This window comes from Manis pentadactyla, chromosome 2 (genome assembly GCF_030020395.1).
Source record: "Manis pentadactyla isolate mManPen7 chromosome 2, mManPen7.hap1, whole genome shotgun sequence".
Lineage (NCBI taxonomy): Eukaryota > Metazoa > Chordata > Mammalia > Pholidota > Manidae > Manis > Manis pentadactyla.
In genome coordinates this window covers 143,493,528-143,508,041 of record NC_080020.1, presented here as the reverse complement: position 1 = coordinate 143,508,041, position 14,514 = coordinate 143,493,528, and the positions used below count along the sequence as shown (strand labels likewise).

The window sequence follows — 14,514 nt, the reverse complement described above, 5'->3', positions numbered from 1 at the left end:
CTCTTTCAGCATCTATGGAAATGATCATGTGGTTTCTTCTTTTTGTTGATGTGGTGGATAATGTGGATGGATTTTCAAATGTTGTACCATCCTTGCATCCCTGAGATGAATCCCACTTGGTCATGCTGTATGATCCTCTTGATGTATTTTCTAATTCAGTTTGCTAATATTTTGTTCAGTATTTTTGTATCTATGTTCATCAGGGATATTGGTCTGTAATTTTATTTTTCTGTGGGGCCTTTGCCTGGTTTTGATATTAGAGTGATGCTGGCTTCATAGAATGAGTTTGGAAGTATTTCCTCCTCTTCTATTTTTTGGAAAACTTTAAGGAGAATGGGTATTATGTCTTCTCCATACATCTGATAAAATTCAGCGGTGGATCCATCTGGTCCAGAGGTTTTGTTCTTGGGTAATTTTTTGATTACTGCTTCAATTTTGTTGCTAGTAATTGGTCTGTTAAGATTTTGTGTTTCTTCCTTGTTCAGTTTTGGAAGGTTGTATTTTTCTAGGAAGTTATCCATTTCTTCTAGGTTTTGCAGCCTCTTAGCATATAGATTTTCATAGTATTCTCTAATAAATTTTTGTATTTCTGTGGGGTCTGTCATGATTTTTCCATTCTTATTTCTGATTCTGTTGATGTGTGTAGATTCTCTTTTTCTCTTAATAAGCCTGACAAGGACCTTTCTATTTTGTTTATTTTTTCAAAGAACATCTCTTGGTTTCATTGATTTTTTTTTTCTATTATTTTATTCTTCTCAATTTTATTTATTTCTTCTCTGATCTTTATTGTGTCTCTCCTTCTGCTGACTTTGGGCCTCATTTGTTCTTTTTCCAGTTTCAATAACTGACTTTAGTCTATTTGTTTGGGAATGTTCTTCCTTCTTTAGAAAGGCCTGGTTTACCTTATACTTTCCTCTTAGAACTGCCTTCGCTGTGTCTGACAGAAGTTGGGGCTTTATGCTGTTGGTGTCATTTGTCTCCATATATTACTTGATTTCTGTTTTAAGTTGGTGATTGATCCATTGATTATTTAGAAGCATGTTGTTAAGCTTCCATGTGTTTGTGGGCCTTTTTGTTTTCTTTGTACAACATATTTCTAGTTTTATGCCTTTGTGGTCTGAAAAGTCGGTTGGTAGAATTTCATTTTTTTTGAGTTTACTGAGGCTTTTTGTGGCCTAGTATGTGATCTCTTCTGGAGAATGTTCCATGTGCACTTGAGAAGAATGTATATCCTGCTGCTTTTGGGTGTAGAGTTCTGTAGATGTCTGTTAAGTCCATCTGTTCTAGTGTGTTGTTCAGTGCCTCTGTGTCCTTACTTATTTTCTATCTGGTGGATCTGTCCTTTGGAGTGAGTGGCGTGTTGAAGTCTTCCAAAATGAATGCATTGCATTCTATTTCCTCCTTTAATTCTGTTAGTATTTGTTTCACATATGTTAGTGCTCCTGTATCAGGTGCATATATATTTATAATAGTTATATCCTCTTGTTGGGCTGACCCCTTTATCATTATGTAATATCCTTCTTTATCTCTTGTTACTTTCTTTGTTTTGAAGTCTATTTTGTCTGATACAATCACTACAACACCTGCTTTTTTCTCCGTATTGTTTGCATGAAATATCTTTTTCCATCCCTTGACTTTTAGTCTGTGTATGTCTTTGGGTTTGAGGTGAGTCTCTTGTAAGCAGCATATAGATGGTTCTTGCTTTTTTTCCATTCTGTTGCTCTGTGTCTTTTGATTGGTGCATTCAGCCCGTTTACATTTAGGGTGATTATTGAAAGATATGTACTTACTGCCATTGCAGGCTTTAGATTCATGGTTACCAAAGGTTCAAGGTTAGTTTCTTTACTATCTGACTGTCTAACTTAACTTGCTTATTAAGCTATTATAAGCACACTCTGATGATTCTTTATTTCTCTCCCTTCTTATTCCTCCTCCTCCATTCTTTATATGTTAGGTGTTTTATTCTGTGTTCTTTTGTGTTTCCTTTGACTACTTCTGTGGGTAGTTGATTTTATTTTTTGCCTTTAGTTAGTATTTGGTTGGTCTGCTTTCTTTGCTGTGATTTTATTTTCTCTGGTGACATCTATTTAGCCTTAGGAGTGCTTCTATCTAGAGCAGTCCCTCTAAAATACCCTGTAGAGGTGGTTTGTGGCAGGCAAATTCCCTCAACTTTTGCTTGTCAGGGAATTGTTTAATCCCTTCTTCATATTTAAATGGTAATCGTACTGGATACAGTATTCTTGGTTCAAGGCCCTTCTGTTTCATTGCATTAAATATATAATGCCATTCTCTTCTGGCCTGTAAGGTTTCTGTTGAGAAGTCTGATGATAACCTAATGGGTTTTCCTTTGTAGGTGACCTTTTTTCTCTCTCTGGCTGCCTTTAATATTCTGTCCTTGTCTTTGATCTTTGCCATTTTAATTATTATATGTCTTGGTGTTTTCCTCCTTGGGTCCCTTGTGTTGGGAGTTCTGTGGGCCTCCATGGTCTGAGAGACTATTTCCTCCCACAGTTTGGGGAAGTTTTCAGCAATTATTCCTTCAATGAAATTTTCTATCCCTTTTTCTCTCTCTTCTTCTTCTGGTATCCCTATAATAAGGATATTGTTCCTTTTGGATTGGTCACACAGTTCTCTTAATATTCTTTCATTCCTGGAGGTCCTTTTATCTCGCTCTGCCTCAGCTTCTCTGTGTTCCTTTTCTCTGATTTCTATTTCATTAACAGCCTATTGAACCTCATCCAGTCTGCTCTTAAGTCCTTCCAGAGATTGTTTTATTTTTGTACTCACTCTCCCAACTTTATCCTATAACTCTTGCATATTTCTCTGCAGATCCATCAACATGGTTATAACCTTTATTTTGAATTCTTCTTCAGGAAGATTGATTAAATCTATCTCCCCAGGCCCTCTCTCAGGGGTTGTCTGGGTAATTCTTGACTGGACCAAATTCTTCTGCCTTTTCATGGTGATAGAGTTAGCTGTAGGCAGGTAGCGCATGTATCAGCTGGGAGAACGAAGTCCTTTCCTGCTTGCTGGATGCCTTTCCCTTCTCTGCTGCCTGTGTCAATTACCTGCACTCCTAGAGCAGCCTCCAGATTAATCCCCTAAGCTGCTGTGGGTTCAGTTTCTGTCATGGTAATGCAGAGCCCTGAGGGGAGAGGCAGGCGTGCTGGGCGTGCTATCCTGCTAGAGTGGCAGCCCCACCAGGCAGTTGGGTTTTGCCCAGGTGGCTGGTCACTGGGAGGAGATTCTGGGCAGCTGCTGGGAGTGCAGCTGCTCCCAGGCCACTCCACCGCCACCGCCGCGTGCTTTTGCAGGCTGCTCCAGGGCCCCTCTGGCGCTGCCGCCTCCAGCAGGTGCAGGCCACTCCCAGGCCACTCACCCACTGCTGCCACTGCTCACATGGGCCATTCCTGGGCCCCTCTGGTGCCACCACCACCAGCACTCACGGCCGCTCCCTGCCGCGTGTGCACGCATCCGTTTTCCCTCTACTGGGCCAGTGTGTCAGGATCTGTGCCAGCTGGGGGAATGACTGGCAGGCTGCTTATCGCCATGAGGGGCTTCAGAGATGCACTGCCACCCAGGGGGTTAAGTCACCTAGAGTTCCCTGGAATTCCCAGCTGCTGGGCTGAGTGTACCAAGACGCTTCTGTTCAGCTGTGAGTCCCCAGTACTTTTAAGACTTTCAAAAAGCAGTCGCTTTTCTTTTGTCCCAGGGGCACCAGTTGCAGGGACCTGCTCACAGGTTTTGCTTTTCCATTTCTCTAATATCTAGCACACCATGCACCATGTGTCCATGCTCCTGGTGCGGATGGCTAGGGCTGGGTATTTAGCAGTCCTGGGCTCCCTCTCCCTCCCCACACCGACTCCTTTCTTCCCGCCGGGGAGCTGGGATGGGGGGGATGCTCAGGTCCCGCAGGGCTATGGCTTGTATCTTACCCCCTTCATGTGATGCTGAGTTCTTGCAGATGTAGATGTATCCTGGCTGTTGTACTGTATCCACTGGTCTCTCTTTTAGGAATAGTTGTATTTGTTGTATTTTCCAAAATATATATGTTTTTAGGAGCAGATTTCCACTGAACTACTCATGCTTGTCTCCTCCCCAGATATTCTATTTCTTGATGATTCAGTCTTGTTAAGATGAATGCTTCCAGGAATTTATCCATTTCTTCTAGATTATCCAATGTATTTGTGTGTAATTGTTCATAGTAGTCTCTTATAATGCTTTGTATTTCTATGGTATCCATTGTGATGGCTCCTCTTTCATTTATGCTTTTATTTTAATCTTCTCTTTTCTTAGGTGGTCTAGCTAAAGGTTTATCAATTTTGTTTATCTTTTCAAAAAACCAACTTGATTCATTGATATTTTCTACTGGTTTTGTAGTTTCTATTTCATTTATTTCTATTCTATCCTTTGTTATCTACTTCCTCCTGATAACTTTGCCCTTGTTTTTTCTCTCTAGTTCCTAGAGGTATAAAGTTAGGTTTTTAAATCTGAAATCTTTGTTTCCTTATGTAGGCATTTATCACTATAAACTTCCTTCTTGGAAGTACTCTTCACAGCATCCTGTATGTTTTCAGTATGTTGTGTTTCCACTTTCATTTGTCTTAAGATATGTTTTATTTCCCTTTAGATTTCTTCTTAGACCGTTCAAAGGAGTATACTCTAAAATCCACCTATGTGTGAATTTCCCAGTTTTCACTACCATTGTTTTCTAGTGGTTGGAAAAGATACTTGATATGATTTCTATCTTCTTAAATTTGTTAAGAAATATTTTGTGACCTAACATATAACTATCCCAGAGAATGTTCCATGTGCACTTAGTAAGAATATGCATTCTCCCACTGTTGAATAGAATGTTCTGCATATGTCTCTTAAGCCCTTTTAGTCTAAAGTATAGTTCATGTCAAATGTTTTTCTGGATAAATAATCTATCCATTGTTAAAAGTGGGATATTTAATTCCCCTACTATTACTGTTTTGCCATCTATTTCTCACTTCAGATCTGTTAGTATGTGCTTTGTACATTTAGGTGCTCTGGTGTTGGACATACATATATTTACAATTGCTATACCCTCTTGATGAATCGATCCCTTTATCATTATATAATGACTTTCTTTGTCTTCTGTGACAGTTTTTGACTTAAAGTCTATTTTTTCTAGATATAGCTACCTCTGTTCTCTTTGTTTTCATTCATTTGGAATATCTTTTTTTTGTCCCTTCACTTTCAGCTTAATCTTTAAAGCTGAAGTGTGTCTCCTGTAGGCAGCATACAGTCAGGTCTTGCCTTTTTATCCACTCAGCCACTCTGTCTTTTGATTAGAGAATTTAAACTATTTACATTTAAAGAAATTGATATGTAAGGACTTTTTAATATTTTTACATCATTTTCTGGCTCTTCTCTCATTTGTTCCTTTCTTCCTTTTTTGGTGTTTTCGTTTGTGGTTTGGTGGTTTTTGTAAAGTTAAGCTTTGATTCCTTTCTCTTTATCTTTTGCACATCTACTATACATTTTTATTTTGGGGTTCCCATGAGGCTTACATCTTATAGATATAACAGTCTATTTTAAGCTGACAACAACTTTGACTGCATACAAGACTTAACCCTTTTACTCCTTTCCACCCATTTTGTTTTTTGATGTTACAATTCACATCGTTTGATAATATATATATAGGTCTCAACAAATTACTATAGCTATAGTTGTTTTAATACATTTTCTTTTAACCTTTGTACTAGATTTAAAAGTGATTCACACAACGGAATTACGGTCTCATGTATTGTGAATTTCACTACAAACTAAGCTTTACCAGTGAGTTTTCACTTTCATGTTTTCACATCACTAGTGTCTTTTGGTTCAGCTTGAAGATCTCCCTTTAGCATTTCTTGTATGGCAGGTCTAGTGGTGACTGATCCCTCAGCTTTTGTTTGTCTGAGAAAGTGCTTTGTCTCCATACCTGAAGGAGAGCTTTACCAAAGAAAGTATTCTTGGTTGACAGGTGTTATTTTAATTTTAGTACTTTGGATATATCACCTTCTTCTCTCTTGACCTGTTAAGATTTGTGGTGAGAAATCTGTTCACAGCCTTGTGGAGGTTCCCTCATTTATGAAGTCTCTTTTCTCTTCTTACTTTCAAATTTCTCTGTCTTTGATGTTTGACAGTGTGTTTACAATATGTCTCAGTGAGGACCTCTTTGGGTTGAACCTGTGTGAGTGCCTTTGATGTCCCTGGATGTCCACATCTCTCCCTAGATTTGGGAACTTACAGCCAGTATATCTTTAATAAGCTTTTTTCCCTTTCTCTCCCTCTTCTCCTTCTGTCATTCCAATGATTTGTATATGAGTTCTCTTGATAGTGTCCCATAAATTCCATAGCTTTTTTTACTCTTTTTCTTTTTGTTCTCTCTGTATGGGTGATTTCAAATGACTTGCCCTTGACTTTGCATTCACAGATTCTTCTGCTTGATGAAATTTGCTGCTGAATTTTCTGTCACATTCTTTCATTTCATTCACTGTATACTTCAGCTTCAGAATTTCTGTTTTTTCTTTTGTATGTTTCCCATCTCATTGTCTATGTTCTTGTTTTGTTCATGTACTGTTTTCTTGATTTCCTTGAGTTGTCCATTCTCCCTGGTAGCTCACTAAGCTTCCTTAAAATAATTATTTTGACTTCTTTATTCAGCAACTCATACATCTCCATTTTTGGAGGGTTGATTAATGGGAAAGTATTGTGTTCCTATGGTTGGGTCATGTTCCCTTGAGTTCTCATGTTTCTTGTAATCTGTTTTGATGGCTGCACATTTAATGGAGTAATCACCTCTTTCAGACTTCGTGGTTTGGTTTCAGTGGGGAAAGACCTTCACCTATGGGTAGATATGAGGCTGCTGGCTAAGTGGGGTTCAGCAATCCAGTTTGGGGGAAGACACAGCAGATGGTCTCTGTGCAGTTCCATCAGTTGAGGTCAGCATCAGGTTGCAGAGGTCTTTGGAGGTTCTGACTTGCAGGTTTTCACAGCAGCAGAATAGACTATTAGGGTCTTCACTGGCAACGCCTGCCGGGGTCCTCCTGATCTCTTTTTTCTCAAACAGTGGGAGTTATGGCCAAGGAGATTCCCTCTTAGCATTAGATCTGGCTTGAAGGTACAATTTCAGTGGTGGTGGCACAACTGTCTGATGGGTAAGACCTCATGGAGCCACCATGGAACCAGGCTCCAGCACGTGGGAGCTCACAGAGCTACAGTGGCTCCAGGGTCCTGGCCACTGTGGCAGTAGCTCTGGTGTCCTAGGTGTGGGTGCAGCCAAACTGTTGCAGAGCCAGAATGAGTGCAGGCTTGTGCAAAACAACCACAGCTCTGGGACCCAGGGTGCAAACACACTGCAGTGTGTGTTTTGGGTTTTTTGGTGTGGAAACTTGCAGAGGGGCCGTGGATCCAGAGTCTGGAGTGAAGACACATGCAAAAAGTGATCAAGGGACCACTTTTATTCCAGAGTGGGCATGCCTGGAGTGGCTGGAGCTTTGGGGTTCAGGGCATGCATGGAGTTGGGGTAAGTGGAAGCCAGGGTCCCAGGGCACACAGCAGTGTCCTCCTCTCTAATGGATCTGCAGTGATGGCTGTTGGGTGATGGCTATTGGTACCGCAGTGGAGAAAGCTGCCAAGTCCTCTGCAGAGCAGGCTGCTGGCATCCCTCCTGACAAACACTACAGTGTCCCTCACTGTGAAAGCTGCAGGGTTGAGGTACTCAGTGGCAGAGGCTGCTGGGGTCCTCTGCAGAACAGGCAACTGGAGACAATGGCACTCAGTGTGTCTGATACTGAAGCCCCCTCCCCCATTTCTTGTTACTAGCCATCAGCTCTGCCGATCTCCCCAGCAATCCTTTCTTTGTGGTTACTCTTCTGGTTCTGCTCCACTGTGTTGCTTCAGGTTCTCAATTAGATTCTTTCAAACCTTTCAGGGTTATTCCATGGATAGCTGTCTAATATTTTTTTGAGGTGAGAATGAAGGCTCTGACTCCACCATTTTGATGATGTCACTCAGTTACCTAATTTTATTGTAAACCAATTGATAAACAATATAGTCATATAATTTTTACCCCTAGAAAACTAAGAAAATTCACATTTCACACATGAAAATTACATCACACATCTTAAAGAGTCTAAGTGAATCAAAAACATTGACCAATTGAAGAAAAATAGCTTTCTATGGAGTCTCTGACCACTTTTATTTATTGAAGCTAAAAAAATATTTGAATACTGTATTGTGTAAGCATGAAACAAAGTCAAACAACCCTACTGTTCCTTCATATTCTATTTCTTTAATTATATGTAACAGCAATAATTTAAATTGGAAAGGAGCTTTCTCAGCTGTGTTCAGCTAGGAGTTTTGCCTGAACTAGAGACAAAAATAGGAGAAGCAGATAATGCTCTGAAGATACAGCCACTCACATCAGCCCTACAAGGACCTCTAAAGAGAGGTTAGGAAAATCCAATCCAGCTAACTTAAACAGAATGTTACATGTACTGAAGGTTCAGAAAATACTGGTAAATCAGAGAGCTCAAGAGTGTGATGCAGAGAATCACAGAAGTCGCAGTCTAGATTTCAGCCCTCCCCCAAGTGCTTCAGAACAAAGCCTTCTGTTTACAAAAGCCCTGCCTGTGAAATGGAGTCATCTTACCTACAGCTTCATTTCTCACCCAAAGTCAGGGGGACAGGATGTAATGTCTATGTAAGGGATTTAAGTATTCAGAGGAGAGGGATTATCTGAGTGCAAAATAGTCATGTTTCATGAAAATGTCATTGAATATGCTATACATTACTTTTCTCAGGAGCCGTGGGAGATTGGAAAAATCACTTCACTGAAGCTCAGAACAAGAAATGTAATGAAGACTATGAGAAAAATATGACTGATACCTCTCTGTCATTCTGCAGGGAACTCTAAAAAGCAGAGCAAAGAAACAACATGTATTCTCTCACCAACCTCTGTAAGGTAGAAGAGAAACCTGTTTCCAAGTACCACTAGTGGTTTGTGTGATTTGATGTGAGGGTTTTTAATGATCTGGACGTTCCTTAGTCTTGAATTTCTCATTGCTTCTTGGATTAACTCCAATGTGACTTTAGTTATCTAGTATCAATATTCAGTATTTTCCTTCTCTCTCCACGAATTTTTAGTGTTTAAGTGAATTTCAATATATCAACAGGTAATATATAATACATATTTAATCATTTGTTCTTTCTATGTATCCTCTTTCCATCTTTGGTGATAATTTTCTTTGAGTTAAAGCATTTCTTTCAAAAGTTTCAGCCCTCCCCCAAGTGCTTCAGAACAAAGCTTTCTGTTTACAAAAACCCTGCTTGTGAAATGGAGTCATCTTACCTACAGCTTCATTTCTCACCCAAAGTCAGGGGGGCAGGATGTAATGACTATGTAAGGGATTTAAGTATTCAGATCTAACTCAATAAAAATGCCAGCTCACCCATGTGATAACAGACATGATATTTCAAGGGCCTCATTCATGCTGGGTAACAGCATAAGAAGATGATGAAAACAAGCTTCCTTCCCTCAAGGGAGCCGCAGCCTCATAGTAGGGCAAAGGCCACCAGCATTGCCAAGTGGGTTGTGATACGCACTGATGCAGACCGAAAGGCGCAGCAGGGTCATGGAGGAGGAAAGCAAAGCCCCCCAGAGTGGAGCCCCAGAAAGACTGAGGGAAGTAGGGACATGAGGCCTTGGGTATTTCACCACAGTTCACTGCCTGGTCACAAAACACACATTTGGCACAGCAGTCCTGTATCCCCACCACCCAAAAGGATCCATCCCCCTTGGACCCAAAAGTCCAAGGTGTCCTACTTAATAATTTACTTCTAAAACTCCAGGGCCACATATCAGAGGTTTCCCAAGATGCTGAAATCCTTCAAGACCCTATGGAATAAGTCTCCTCCAATGGCCAGAGGAGGAGACAGTGGTGGAATATCAGAAGAGAGGGCAGGGCTCTAACACCCCTGACTCCTGCCTCCTCTAGGGTCCAGAGTCCTTTTCCATAACAGATACTAGTTGATTCTAAATGAATAAACCCAGACATGAGTCACTTATGCTCAAAATTTGGGGATTCAAATGCTGTGGTTAATACCTTGAATTAGCAGAAAAGACAGAAATAGGAGGAACAGTATATTTTACTTTTAAGTGTCCATTTTTTCCTTTATAGGTGGGCTAACAACCTGTCTTAGGCAGGTTCCCTAGAAGCAGAAATTCACGGGCACTATGATTTACTAAGGGGTGAAGGAAGGGAAAAGAGCCACCCAAGAATACAATTTCAGGGGGAAAAACCCAGGGTGGAGGGATGGAGGAGAGGGAGAGAAGCTGTTGATGTCCTGCTTTGAGGAAGTATGTAAGGCTGGGCACTCCCAGCGTGGGGAATAGGGCTCATGGCTTTGACTCCCCGGCCAACTTGAGGCAGAGCAGCAGAGGGCGCAACGCTGAGCCATGCACTTAAGGCCCTGCGAGGCAGCACCCAAGGCATTTGGGCGGAGGGCCAACGACTGCTAGGACCAGGTGTGCCCAGAGAAGATGAGGTGCGAGGCGAACTGTGGGCAGAAAGGACAAGCACGTTAGTGCATGTGAAAAGAAATGGGACTTTCTGCACTAGCTGAGCCTGTAATTAAGTACATGATAAGCCACGTACAGGAACACAGGAACAACATCAGAGACATGTGAGAGTGTGTAAGTTCGGTGGTGCCGGTCCCAGATTCCAGAGGGACACCATCCTATGTTCATCAGCATCCTTCAGCCGTGGGCTCACTGGAATGCTCACTGACCCCAAGAACCATGAATACTCTCTGGTGAATCCAGGAAACTTTCTGTTGCCATTGTCCCATTTTCTCCTGTCTCCCACTGAAACTCCCCCTTTGCCTGGCAGGAGTCGCTGCCAATCCTGCAGGCATGTTCCCAGGAACGGGCCTGTAACCTGCACTCCCTCCCACAGTACTTACTCCCATATGACATCCAAAATGTGTGATAAATGCGAGTGAGGCTGGGTGGGAGGCTTCTCCCACTGCATTAGTAGAATCAGGGTTTGCGCCTGAGGAGGGTGGAGGTAGGTCCAAGGCTGCATTGTGGGGTAGGGCCCCGGGGCAGCACTTGGTACCCTCACCAGGCAGCAGACTCAGAGCCCAAGCCCAAGGCCAGGGCCACAGAGATGGCCCAGCTGGGGATGAGGGGCGACATCATTACCCTGGTGGTGGCAGTCACCTACTCTGAGGAAGGCTGGGTGAGGACACCAGAGCCCACCTGCAGCAATATGGCCCCTTGACTCTAAAAGAAAACTGAGTGACTACAGGGGGCCTGTGGCTTACTGGATCAAGGCAATGTCTTAATATAGGCCAGGAGAGTTACTGCTACTTGAGCAGCGTTTGAATGCTAGGAGCAAAATGGTTTAACCCAGTAATGTAGTGAGAAATGAAGCATATGACTAATATGAACCCAACTGGAGCTTCTACACATCAACGCAGAGTTGAGATTCAATTCAGTAAACAAGGGTGTCTCCAATGGCTTCTATACAAGTTGGTAACTCACCTGTGTGTAGAACTTTTGAAAAAACTGTGGTAAAATCTCATGAAGTGACATCTACTAATCCACTTCCAACGCAAGGAAATTGATGTACAATTCCTCACTTGAAGTCCAATTCTTTCTTCTGGTGTCTTCTCGAAATAAATGATTAATCAATCATTAAAGCTGCCTCTAAGTGAAGCAGATGCCTGGTTTCCCAGGTGCCTAACAGCTTTTCAACAGTCTTCATTAAAATCAAAGAAGGAAAAGCATTCCATTGGTAAGGCAAGTAAGAGCAGGCACACTCCCAGTGATCTGTCTTCCCAGAACCTTCCATGTGGTCATCCTCTGTGTACAAACAGCAGTGCCATGCTCGGGGAACACAAGACCACGATGACAAAAACCAAGAAATCAACAAAGATGGACTTGCTGAGCACAGCGTGAGCCGTGGTAGAAAACGTGCCAAGGCTGTGCAGTGCAACTGCCAGGGAACGGATTAACTTCAGTTTTGACTTCCTGTCACCTACCAAGTGTAGTGCTGACTTCAAACACAACACACAGTCATCCACATGCCTACGGTCCCTGGCAGCGGGAAACTCATTTGTCCTGGAACAAGTAAGTATCGTACCCTCACTCTTAAGAATAACCAGGAATAAAAGGTGATAAAAGTGGATGGGAAACTGATTTCCTTATTATAGATCTGCTGTTATTTCCTATAAATAATGCCAAATAAAGAGAAAATGAGTGTCACTGAGAAATGTATAAACTTTTTAATGGATTATATGCTTTTGTCAAAAATGAGTAACTTACTAATATTTATGTTATAATTCTGCACCTAATGCTGTTTTTAAAAAGAGTTTATAGAATTCATTCTTTGATAACCTAGCACTTGCTTTAAAATGTTACTATGTCAGCCACATCAAGATGAAGAGTGTAGCTTGTAACCTTCACAGATGATGCACTGCTCTAAGACAAACATGTGTTACCTGTAAGAGACAGCAAGTGGAATGAGAAAATGAAGCCGACTGGCCGAATGACTATGCGGGATGCCAAGGGCTGTGCCTAACCCAGGAGCAGAGTCCGGCTAACCACTGGGCTCTTGCACCCAAACTTTCTGTTTTGTTCTGTTTTTATCAGGAAAAGCTGAAAATCTAGGGTTTTTTGTGAAAATGTCCAAGGTTTTAATGTTGGTAATTTTAAATAAAGGCCAAAAATATTCCTGATGACCTGATCTGGCCATGGGCTGCCAACTTGTAAAATAAAAAATAGACAATTGATAGAGGCAAATAATAGATAAAGAAACACAGAATAATGATAGATAAGAACTTTATCTTCTCCAACGTATTTACAAATATATTTTATTTGGCTAGGATGGAAATAACTAAAAAGCAGTAGGCTTTCTATATTTCTAAGTGAATCTGTTATATATTTTGCTATGTAAATTCCCAAGGTTTATTTATATAACATTATTCTTATCTTAAGGCTTTACAAATAAACTGTTTCACAAATACATACGAGGGAATGACCTAAGGGATGGCAGAATGGCTAGGGACCATTCAGTTAAATTCTAAAATGTCCACATTGGCCAGTAAATTTGGAGACATATTATTGGAGCCATAATCCCAAATCACTGCTGCGTGTTTCAGATTAATGCCATGTCTTCCCCAAGGAGCTGACAACTCATTTCCCTGCATAACTGTTATCTCCCTTGTTGTGGGAGAACAAGTGCAGGATACGTTTGGGAGCAGAATACCGAGATTATCTGGGAAAGAATTTCAGAATCCCTGTAAGCGTTCAGACCCACTGTCTATCCAGCCCCATGTTCAGGCTGTGAGTGAACCAAGGGTAGCCTCTCTACAACTTAGCACCCCGAGATTTCCTCACTCACTTGCCACACAGCAAGCACCGCAAATCAGTGGTACCTGAACATTTCCTAGAATAAGTATCACCCTGCTCAGTCCTTCAGTTAATGAGGTCTACGGCTTTATTACCCAGCTCAAATCACACAGAAGCAAAAGTAAAGGGTCCCTGGAGATCATTTGCTTCAATCTCCTCACTTCCATTTAAAAAGCCCTAAAACTACCAATTCCAAACTTTAAGTGATTCAGATTTATCATAATATTCTAAGATCCAAGGAATAAATTTTAGTTCACCCCATGTTTCTGCTTCATTATTTTGTAAAAAATAAAATATAACCCAATGTTTCAAATATCATATCAGCCATTTTTCCAAATGGAGTCCTAATTTTTGTGCTTACTTTCTATTTTATTGAGGAAATGATATTCACTGTTTGAAAATCCTAGGTGGCCATTTAGTACCTTCCACTATACTTGTGATCTGACAATACCAGAGAGCCCGCAGAAGGGCGAGGAGGGGCGCGTGCTCCACTAGCGGTGCTCCTGTCTGAGAACCATCGGGCACTCTCAACGCGGTTGTTCTGCGTTTAGAAGAGCGATGGTCCATCACACTGCAAACAGCACCAGACTGTCAACTCTGCCAGCTGGAGCCCATGGGAGGGGCAGAATCAGTTGCTGCAGTAGTTGCTGCATCTCCTCGGCATGTCTTTCTATATGGATATGGGATTAAGACATAGAAAGAATGAGAACAGGGGAAACAGCACAGTGCTCACAGCTGATATCATTAAGCCCTGCCCCTTCCCAGGATGTCGATCTAATGTACCAGTTCCAATAACCCAGCATAGTCCCATTAGCTTTTGGTACTACATTAATATTTTACCTTTCTGACCTAAAATGTGGTATTCATCACCCAAAAAAGTACGTTAGAATTCGACTCATTTTGAAGCAATCTGCAATAGAGTGTTTCAAAACCTCCTCAAAGTACAGAAAAACTAAACTTCCACTCCTGTTTCTAAGAGCAAATTCACAGCAGGCTTCCTGTTATTTTTTTTGTCATATCCTCTGTAGTGTAACAATTAGCACTGCTTATTTCATCAACTCTGAATTTAGAAAGTGCATTCCTAA

The 14,514-nt window shown here is 41.4% G+C and overlaps 1 pseudogene; it reads left to right on the top strand.

Moving 5' to 3' along the window:
• Positions 1–9,959, top strand: part of LOC118929535 (sulfotransferase 1C4-like) — a 37,582-nt pseudogene extending 27,623 nt beyond the window's left edge.
• The last annotated feature ends 4,555 nt before the right edge of the window (positions 9,960–14,514 follow it).